Source organism: Nerophis lumbriciformis, linkage group LG32, assembly GCF_033978685.3.
Source record: "Nerophis lumbriciformis linkage group LG32, RoL_Nlum_v2.1, whole genome shotgun sequence".
Classification (NCBI taxonomy): domain Eukaryota; kingdom Metazoa; phylum Chordata; class Actinopteri; order Syngnathiformes; family Syngnathidae; genus Nerophis; species Nerophis lumbriciformis.
In genome coordinates, this window is record NC_084579.2 from 408,600 (window position 1) to 420,000 (window position 11,401).

The 11,401-nt window shown below is 39.8% G+C and overlaps 1 protein-coding gene across 1 annotated transcript in view; it reads left to right on the top strand.

Moving 5' to 3' along the window:
- The window catches only part of kank2 (KN motif and ankyrin repeat domains 2), a 59,770-nt gene that overhangs the window by 21,704 nt on the left and 26,665 nt on the right, over positions 1-11,401 (top strand). The window contains exon 2 of the mRNA XM_061981244.2: positions 2,584-2,661. The gene's annotated coding sequence lies outside the window, so the exon portion shown is untranslated. The remainder of the gene's footprint in view (positions 1-2,583; positions 2,662-11,401) is intronic.

Below are 11,401 nucleotides of genomic sequence, written 5' to 3' on the forward strand. Positions count from 1 at the left end.
CTTAGATGAGCTCGGGCCCAGCGAAGCCAGCGGCATTTCTGGGTGTTGTTGATAAATGGCTTTGGCTTTGCCTAGTTTATAGAGTTTTAATTGCACTTACAGATGTAGCGACCAACTGTAGTTACTGACAGTGGTTTTCTGAAGTGTTCCTGAGCCCATGTGGTGATATCCTTTACACACTGGTGTGGCTTTTTGATGCAGTAGCTCCTGAGGGATCCAAGGTGTGTAATATCATGGCTTACGTGCAGTGATTTCTCCACATTCTCTCAACCTCTTGATGATATTACGCAGCGTAGATGGTGAAATCCCTAAATTCCTTGCAATAGCTGCTTGAGAAATGTTGTTCTTAAACAATTTGCTCAGGCATTTGTTGACCAAGTGGTGACCCTCGCCCCGTCCTTGTTTGTGAATGGAAGCTGCTTTTATACCCAATCATGGCACCCACCGGTTCCCAATTAGCCTGTTCACCTGTGGGATGTTCCAAATAAGTCTTTGATGAGCATTCCTCAACTTTATCACTCTTTTTTGCCACTTGTGCCAACTCTTTTCACGTGACTTACGTCGCTATGACGTCACGTTGCTGACGCTGCTCTCCGCCATCCATCCTGTGGTGGAAAGGCCAGCCAGATGGCTGTGAAGTGCAGTGTGGCTGACAACTGTATAGAATAGAATAGAAAGTACTTTATTGATCCCTGGGGGAAATTCAGCACCAAAGTTCACTCACAATAAACAATAAACATTTAGGTATTTTTTACATGTGAATAATATAAATACAGTCTATTATACAGCATTATTCACATGTGAATAATATAAATACAGTCTATTATACAGCATTATTCACATGTGAACAATATAAATACAGTCTATTATACAGCATTATTCCCATGTGAATAACATAAATACAGTCTATTATACAGCATTATTCACATGTGAATAATATAAATACAGTCTATTATACAGCATCATTCACATGTGAACAATATAAATACAGTCTATTATACAGCATTATTCACATGTGAATAATATAAATACAGTCTATTATACAGCATTATTCACATGTGAATAATATAAATACAGTCTATTATACAGCATTATTCACATGTGAATAATATAAATAGAGTATATTATACAGCATTATTCCCATGTGAATAATATAAATACAGTCTATTATACAGCATTATTCCCATGTGAATAATATAAATACAGTCTATTATACAGCATTATTCACATGTGAATAATATAAATACAGTCTATTATACAGCATTATTCACATGTGAATAATGTAAATACAGTCTATTATACAGCATTATTCCCATGTGAATAATATAAATAGTCTATTATACAGCATTATTCACATGTGAATAATATAAATACAGTCTATTATACAGCATTATTCCCATATAAATAATATAAATACAGTCTATTGTACAGCATTATTCACATGTGAATAATATAAATACAGTCTATTATACAGCATTATTCACATGTAAATAACATAAATACAGTCTATTATACAGCATTATCCACATGTGAATAATATAAATACAGTCTATTATACAGCATTATTCACATGTGAATAATATAAATACAGTCTATTATACAGCATTATTCACATGTGAATAATATACATACAGTCTATTATACAGCATTATTCACATGTGAATAATATAAATACAGTCTATTATACAGCATTATTCCCATATAAATAATATAAATACAGTCTATTGTACAGCATTATTCACATGTGAATAATATAAATACAGTCTATTATACAGCATTATTCACATGTGAATAATATAAATACAGTCTATTATACAGCATTATTCACATGTGAATAATATAAATACAGTCTATTATACAGCATTATTCCCATATAAATAATATAAATACAGTCTATTGTACAGCATTATTCACATGTGAATAATATAAATACAGTCTATTATACAGCATTATTCCCATGTGAATAATATAAATACAGTCTATTATACAGCATTATTCCCATATAAATAATATAAATACAGTCTATTGTACAGCATTATTCACATGTGAATAATATAAATACAGTCTATTATACAGCATTATTCACATGTGAATAATATAAATACAGTCTATTATACAGCATTATTCACATGTGAATAATTAAATCCATGATACATTGGAGTGAAAAGGAATCTATCTGTGTGAAGAGCGTGGTTCGAGGCTTAGGAAGTGTGACTGTTCAGCTGTTGAAAGAAAACATTCCCCAATCAGCCAGTAGGGGAGGCCAAGCTGTGTCCATTTGGACCTCCTAGCAGGTCAAAGTGTGATCAGGCTTCATTGCTCACAGTCCTCGGTGTCTCTCAGAAGGACAGGAATGTTTTTCTTGGCTTTGCAACCTGTCTTTAGACACAAGTCTGTTTTTATCCCTCAGTCAACTTGAAGTGGCCCTGCCTCTCTTACTTTAACTTCAACACAATCCACCTATCTACCCCTCCTGAGGTGTGTCTGCCTCTGTTACTTTAACTTCAACTCTGATCACCACTTGCCACAGTCCACCTACTGTATCTACCCCTCCTGAGATCTTTGCCTTCTCTTGTCTCACAGGTGCGACCTAAGAAGAGCCAGGCAAGGAAGGGAGTTCACGGAGACCGGCGCCGAGCAGGCCCCAGTCGCCGCCGTATGGTATGTAACGTATAGTATGTAACGTAGAATATGTTATGGAATGTAACGTATGGTATGTAACATATGGTATGTAACGTATAGTATGTAATGTATGGTATGTAACGTATAGTATGTAATGTATGGTATGTAACGTATATTATGTTATGGAATGTAACGTATAGTATGTAGCGTATTTTGATCATTGGATGTTATACCTATTTTGTTTGTTGGACGTCTTAGATGAAGAGAGCAGTTATGATTTTGGTTTACAGAGTAAACAAGTAAAAACAATCACAGAGTACTTACAAGCAGACACAGTGTGTAGACAGAAAAGCAGAGGAGCATGTTGGGCAGCGCACACACACAGAGTACTTACAAGCAGACACAGTGTGTAGACAGAAAAGGGAGAATGGACGCATTTTGGTGTAAAAAGTCAAGATAAAGGTGAAGTTATAACACTGAAACACCCTCAGGAAGAGCTGCTTTAAGACATGCGGCTAACATCCATCCACAGTGTTTTAGCTACTTCTAAATCACTAATCCTGGTCTCCATGGCGACAAATAAAGTGAGTTTCTTACAAGTATCATTATCACTGCAGGACGAGGAATAGCTAAACATGCTTCACTACACACCGTAGGAGGATACAATAGCTCACCACCGTCACAATGTAAACAAATGCCATGGGTGGATCTACACCTGACATCCACTGTAATGATACCAAGTACAAGAGTGTATCGAGTCGATACTACTATGATTACGTCAATATTTTTTGGCATCACAACATCTTCTTTCGGGTTTTTAAAAATGTATATTATGTTTATAAAGTCAGGTGATATGTCCCTGGACACATGAGGACTTTGAATATGACCAATGTATGATCCTGTAACTACTTGGTATCACATCCATACCTAAATGTGTGGTATCATCCAAAACTAATGTCAAGTATCGAAGAAGAGAAGAATAAGTGATTATTACATTTGAACAGAAGTGTAGATAGAACATGTTAAAACAGATATTAACAGTAAATGAACAAGTAGATTAATCATTCATTTTTACAGTTTGTCCCTCATAATGTGTATAAAATAATAGGTGTATAAATGACACAATATGTTACTGCATAGACTAATTAGGAGTCTTTGTTTGTTTACTTACTACTAAAAGACAAGTTGTCTATTTTATTTAAGGACTAAATGACAATAATAAACATATGTTTCATGTACACTAACATTTTTTGTTACAATAAAGCCAACAATATAATTTTTTGTGGTCCCCTTTCTTTAGAAAAGTATGTAAATACATTGAGGTAGTGGTACTAAATGCTTGGTATGAGGACCTCACTAGTGTGTGTGAAGCAGGAACCTGATTGGCTGTCTCGTCACATGTGACTTCTGCGTGTAAACATGTTTTGTCCAAGCAGCGACTTGAAGTTGTGCAACTTCCTGTACTCACCACTAGTGGGCGCCTACACTTGTGTTGCTAAGAACTATCAACTTTCCATCACTTTATGACAATAAAAGTTCATGTTTTAGCAGAATCTTAACTGTCAGAAGTACTTTCTACTCCAATAAGTTATCAGTAATGCTATGACATTTACTTTTACTGTTGATACTTGGATTGATTCAAGAGCACCAGCTTGGGCGGCATGTTAGAGCGGCCGTGCCAGCAACTTTAGGATTCCTGGTTCGAATCCAGCTGTCGCCATCCTAGTCACGTCCGTTGTGTCCTTGGGCAAGACACTTCTTCTACCTTGCTCCTGATGGGTGGTTGTTAGCGCCTTGCATGGCAGCTTCCGCCATCAGTGTGTGAGTGTGTGTGTGTGTGTGTGTGTGTGTGTGTGTGTGTGTGTGTGTGTGTGTGTGTGTGTGTGTGTGTGTGTGTGTGTGTGTGTGTGTGTGTGAACAATTCAGCGGTAAATAAACCTTCTTAACTCACAAACCATTCCTCTGCTTGGAGTTGGGAGACTCGGTGGAAAAAAAGGTGGGGAGGCTGGTGTTCCTGACGTAGCAATGTACTGTAATCCTTTGTGATGGCAACACATGCACTTGAAGCTCTTCAGGGTGGTCTCACATACTGTACATCACATCTCCTACATACTGTATGACACTCCCCAGATAATGCTGGTGAGGTGAAATGTTGCAGGACGTTTAGCGTCGGCTGACCTGCGTCTTTACCCTGCGGAGGCTTTTTCCTCTTGAAAAGTCAGGCAATGGAGGAGTTAAGCTCCATTAGCAGATGTACTGGAAGAGAGAGTAGAGTGGAGGGTTAGCAGACGTACTGGAAGGCATCATGAAGAGAGAGTGGAGGGGAGGCAACGCTCTTGTCCTGCTTGAGTCATTGTTGCCTGGGACCAGTGGAAGGTTTTTATTTAGCCTGTGTGTTGCTAAAAGCCTACTAGATTGATGTCATGTCCATGGAAGTGTCAGTGCAGAGCATGCACAGGGAGGCTTCTCTCCCTCTCTTCTTTTAGGGGCTGATGTGGGAAAAAAGAGATGAAAAAGTAGAATTCAGCCTGCGCCTGTTGGGGATGTTTGGTGGCGTAGCTTCAGACTGTAATGATATCTGATGAACTGTACACGCTCACACTCCACTTGAATTCCACACTGCAGATAAACACACACACGCTGTCAGTGGCCTAAACAACCTCTGAGCTTCCATTCTTCATTGGGACTATTCCACATCACTCAACCCTTCTATTCCACTTCATGTGCAGCACCTTCTCCTCAGTCAATGCCTTTTCTTTATTTGCATGACTAAGACGTCACATCAGAGGTGTCAAAGTGCTTTTCACTGTGTGGCCCCAGAGGGCCGCTTATAACAGTGAATACTATTATTACACATTTTTTCTATGCATTTTAATAGTAGTTTTTCATTTTTAAAAACTAAAATGTAAAAAAAAAATGCTAAGTTGCAATAATTTCACCTCAAAATGTAGTGTATATTACTGTAAATGTAGTTTATATTACTGTAAAAAACTGAAAAAACAGTACTAATGTTTTTATGGTTAAAAAAAAAAAGGCAGCTCAGTTGCCAGAATTTTACTGTAAAATGTACCGTATTTTCCGCACCATAAGGCGCCCTGGGTTATAAGCCGCGCCTTCAATGAACGGCATATTTCAAAACTTTGTCCACCTATAAGCCGCCCCGTGTTGTAAGCCGCATCTAACTGCGCTAAAGGAATGTCAAAAAAACAGTCAGATAGGTCAGTCAAACTTTAATAATATATTAAAAACCAGCGTTCTAACAACTCTGTTCACTCCCAAAATGTACGCAAATGTGCAATCACAAACATACGTATATCAACATGGACAGAGCTGCGTGAAAAAAGCCACCCGGCCTCTTCGCGTAAACTTAAACTTACCTTAACCACTCGCTCATCTTTTCTTCATCCATCCCTTCGAGTTAGCTTTTATGATGACGCCGGCTGGAAAGGTCTCTTTTGGCAAGGTCTTCCTTTTGAATATCACCATGGGTGGAAGTTTCTGGCCATTAGCCTGGCAAGCTAGAACCACAGTGAAGGATGACTTCTCATTCCCTGTGGTGCGAATATTCACCGTACGTGCTCCCGTTGTATCCACAGTGCGGTTCACAGGAATATCAGTTGCTGTGAAATAGTAATCCGTGTACGGATGGAGAGATTGCGTCTTTTCATGAACCGGATCCCTGTCGCTTAGTAGGAGCCATTTTGTGGTCTTTACAGATGTAAACACACAAAGGAAATGAAACGTACGGTAATATCCGCGCGCTTTTTCTTCTTCTACGCGGGCGGGTGGTTGCTTACAGTAGAAGAAGAAGCGCTTCCTGTTCTATGGGGGCGGGTGCTTACCTTGGCGGTTGCTTGCGTAGAAGAAGAAGCGCTTCCTGTTCTACCGGGAAAAAAGATGGCGGCCGTTTACCGAAGTTGCGAGATCGAAACTTTATGAAAATGAATCTTAATATTTATCCATATATAAAGCGCACCGGGTTAAAAGCCGCACTGTCAGCTTTTGAAAAAAATTTGTGGTTTTTAGGTACGGCTAATAGTGCGGAAAATACGGTACATTTGTTTTTTTACTGTAAATAAAAAAACCCTGCAATTTTACAGTAAAATGTTGGCACCTGAGCGGCCAGTTTTTTTTTTTTACTGTAAATTAAAAAGTGTATATTTTTGTGTGTATTACTGTAAATACCAAAACGACACCACCGTTTTTTACAGTAAAAAAAAGTACTATTTTTTTCATTTAGAGAAAAATGTTGTAAAAAGCCAAATTCACCATTTGACCATGAAATCTATTGCTTCTTTTACATTGCACAATTTGATGGATAACTTGCTTTGAAATCATTATTATTAGTATTTATTTCTATTTAAAAAATGGTTTGAATGTTTGATCATTCAAGTGAACATAATTTGCGATTACATGAGTACATATATTTGTATTTCTCCCACAATAGAAAGAAAGAATACATTTAGTAAGAAAAGTGACACTACTTTATTGATACATATTATTTCCAGGCTTTCAAGGGCCAAATAAAATGAACACATGTGGAGTTATGTACTTAACAAAAAAATAACTGAAAACATGTTTTATATTCTAGTTTCTTCAAAATAGCCACCCTTTGCTCTGATTACTGCTTTGCACACTCTTGGCATTCTCTCCATGAGCTTCAAGCACACCTGTGAAGTGAAAACCATTTCAGGTGACGTGACTTCCTTTTTGAAGCTCATAGAGAGAATGCCAAGAGTGTGCAAAGCAGTAATCAGAGCAAAGGGTGGCTATTTTGAAGAAACTGGAATATAAAACATGTTTTCAGTTATTTTTTGTTAAGTACATAACTCCACGTGTTCATTCATAGTTTTGATGTGACAATCTACGATGTCGTTGTGGCTTGTGCAGCCCTTTGAGACACTTGTGATTTAGGGCTATATAAATAAACATTGATTGATTGATTGATTGAAGTGGCCCCCGGGCCTTGAGTTTGACACCTGGGATTTACATTGTAGATTGTCACATCAAAACTATGAATGAACACATGTGGAGTTATGTACTTAACAAAAAAATAACTGAAAACATGTTTTATATTCCAGTTTCTTCAAAATAGCCACCCTTTGCTTTGATTACTGCTTTGCACACTCTTGGCATTCTCTCCATGAGCTTCAAAAAGGAAGTCACCTGAAATGCTTTTCACTTCACAGGTGTGTTTGAAGCTCATGGAGAGAATGCCAAGAGTGTGCAAAGCAGTAATCAGAGCAAAGGGTGGCTATTTTGAAGAAACTAGAATATAAAACATGTTATTTCACCTTTTTTTGTGAAGTACATAACTCCACATGTGTTCATTCATAGTTTTGATGTGACAATCTACAATGTAAATAGTCATGAACATAAAGAACACACACTGAATGAGGAGAAGGTGTGTATTGTAACTGTTGGCCTGTTCTGTATATCCCAGGACTTTTTTTGTTTGTTTTTTTACTCCATAAATCTCCTTTGTGATGTGCCTGAATCCCATCTGGATGACAAATTCACCCCAAAAACATCTCAAATATCGTTGGCTGACTTATCAAACCCATCAAATTGAGTCGGAACATTTCACAGCTTTAAATGTGGCAAGTGTTAAGTTGCGTCAATGTCATAATGGCCTCGTGTGTGTGTGTGTGCGTGCGTGCGTGCGTGCGTGCGTGCGTGCGTGCGTGCGTGCGTGCGTGCGTGCGTGTGTGTGTGTGTGTGAGTGTGAGAGTGTCAGTGCTGGTATGAGCGGGTGATGAAGGGCACAGATAAGCGAGACATTAAAGTGACTGCAGGACTGAAGCATACCAAGTCCATTTACCGTATTTTCCGCACCATAAGGCGCCCTGGGTTATAAGCCGCGCCTTCAATGAACGGCATATTTCAAAACTTTGTCCACCTATAAGCCGCCCCGTGTTGTAAGCCGCATCTAACTGCGCTAAAGGAATGTCAAAAAAACAGTCAGATAGGTCAGTCAAACTTTAATAATATATTAAAACCAGCGTGATGTGGGCGCGCATGGAGTCGTATATCAACATGGACGGAGCTGCGTGAAAAAAGCCACCCGGCCTCTTCGCGTAAACTTAAACTTACCTTAACCACTCGCTCATCTTTTCTTCATCCATCCATCCCTTCGAGTTAGCTTTTATGATGACGCCGGCTGGAAAGGTCTCTTTTGGCAAGGTCTTCCTTTTGAATATCACCATGGGTGGAAGTTTCTGGCCATTAGCATGGCAAGCTAGAACCACAGTGAAGGATGACTTCTCATTCCCTGTGGTGCGAATATTCACCGTACGTGCTCCCGTTGTATCCACAGTGCGGTTCACAGGAATATCAAAAGTCAGTGGAACCTCGTCCATGTTGATAATGTTCTCTGGCTGGATCTTTTTTTCAGCTATCTTGTTTTTACAATATGCACGGAAAGTAGCCAGCTTTTCTTGAAAGTCTTTAGGCAGTTGCTGTGAAATAGTAGTCCGTGTGCGGATGGAGAGATTGCGTCTTTTCATGAACCGGAAACCTGCCGCTTAGTAGGAGCCATTTTGTGGTCTTTACAGATGTAAACACACAAAGGAAATGAAACGTAATATCCGCGCGCTTCTTCTTCTTCTACGGGGGCGGGTGGTTGCTTACAGTAGAAGAAGAAGCGCTTCCTGTTCTATGGGGGCGGGTGCTTACCTTGGCGGTTGCTTGCGTAGAAGAAGAAGCACTTCCTCTTCTACGGGGAAAAAAGATGGCGGCTGTTTACCGTAGTTGCGAGACCTAAACTTTATGAAAATGAATCTTAATATTAATCCATATATAAAGCGCACCGGGTTATAAGGCGCACTGTCAGCTTTTGAGTAAATGTGTGGTTTTTAGGTGCAGCTAATAGTGCGGAAAATACGGTAGTCAGTGCCTTCCCAGCATGCTACTTTCCAGTAGTGAGCAGACATTGTGTGCACACTCACTAGATAAGCAGCTTTGAACGCATCCTGGTCAAAGTTGCACCAAAGTCTGAATCCAACGCTCCAATTTACTGTATAGTCCACACAAGCAGTTCACCTTCAGTTGGGGAGGAAATTAAAGTCTGTGGGTAACCTCAACATACACCTTTTTAATAACACCACAGGTGACTAGTTGCTTTAGAGCAGGGTGATCACACTTTCTCTGCAGGCTAACTACTTTTTAATAACTCCACAGGATGACTAGTTGCTTTAGAGCAGGGTGCTCACACTTTCTCTGCAGGCTAACTACTTTTTAATAACACCACAGGATGACTAGTTGCTTTAGAGCAGGGTGCACACACTTTCTCTGCAGGCCAGCTACTTTTTAATAACACCACAGGATGACTAGTTGCTTTAGAGCAGGGTGCACACACTTTCTCTGCAGGCTAACTACTTTTTAATAACACCACAGGATGACTAGTTGCTTTAGAGCAGGGTGCTCACACTTTCTCTGCAGGCCAACTACTTTTCAATGTGCCAAGTGTAGGGGATCATTTATATTGCTTTATTTATGAAAGATACCTCAGTAGAAACATTTAAGTCCCATCTTAAAACTCATTTGTATACTCTAGCCTTTGAATAGCCCCCCTTTTTTAGACCAGTTGATCTGCCGTTTCTTTTCTTTTCTCCTCTGCTGCCCCCTATCCCTTGTGGAGGGGAAGACACACAGATCCGGTGGCCATGGATGGGGTGCTGGCTGTCCGGGGTCGGGACCCGGGGTGGACCGCTCGCCTGTATATTGGTTGGGAACATCTCTGCGCTGCTGACCCGTCTCCGCTCGGGATGGTTTCCTGCTGACCCCACTGTGGACTGGACTCTTACTGTTATGCTGGATCCACTATGGACTGGACTCTCACAATATTATGTTAGACCCACTCGACATCCATTGCATTCGGTCTCCCTAGAGGGGGGGGGTTACCCACATATGCGGTCCTCTCCAAGGTTTCTCATAGTCATTCACATCGACGTCCCACTGGGGTGAGTTTTTCCTTGCCCTTATGTGGGCTATACCGAGGATGTCGTTGTGGCTTGTGCAGCCCTTTGAGACACTTGTGATTTAGGGCTATATAAATAAACATTGATTGATTGATTGATTGATTTTGTTAAGAAGTGAAAAGTGTTTAATGATAATACAAGCATATTTCTTTCATGAAGACAAGAATATAAGTTGATGACTTGCATTGATTGGAATCAGACAGTAGTGATGATAACCTCCACATTTTACAATGGAGGAGAAAAAAAGTCCTCCTTTCTGTCCAATACCACATGAAAGTGTGTCCAGCTTCCATACTCCTTTTTATACACTTTACAAGAAATACAAACGCCCTAGCTTGCTAGCTTTCTGAGACTCTTATTTTGTTAGCGCAGGCAGGATGGAGCAGGGCTTTTATTGTGAAGACAGGAACTGTGCAGTTGTGTTTTGTATAGCAGGGCACATGTTTTCCTAACTGTGATAAAATAAATGTAGCAAAAAGACATTTTCTCAGGAAAATACGGTAGTGTGTATTTCTCTTTGGCTTCAACTATAAAGGCAAGTCATCAGAGGCTCCGCCCACATGCTGTGACATAAACATTGTGTAATTCAGCGCTGGCCATCAGCCTCGTGTACCTGCTTTCAGTTTGGAAGCAATCCTACTAAATCTTCTTGTGTGCAAGTTGAGAAGTGAGTTGTGAAGATGGGTTAGATGTTACATTTCCCACAAACTGATGACCTCGGAAGTTAATCTTTTCCAGGCACACAAACTCCATGAGTTGGAGGCTGGGATTTCCGGCAGGAACAAGCAGAGTTTTGTCTT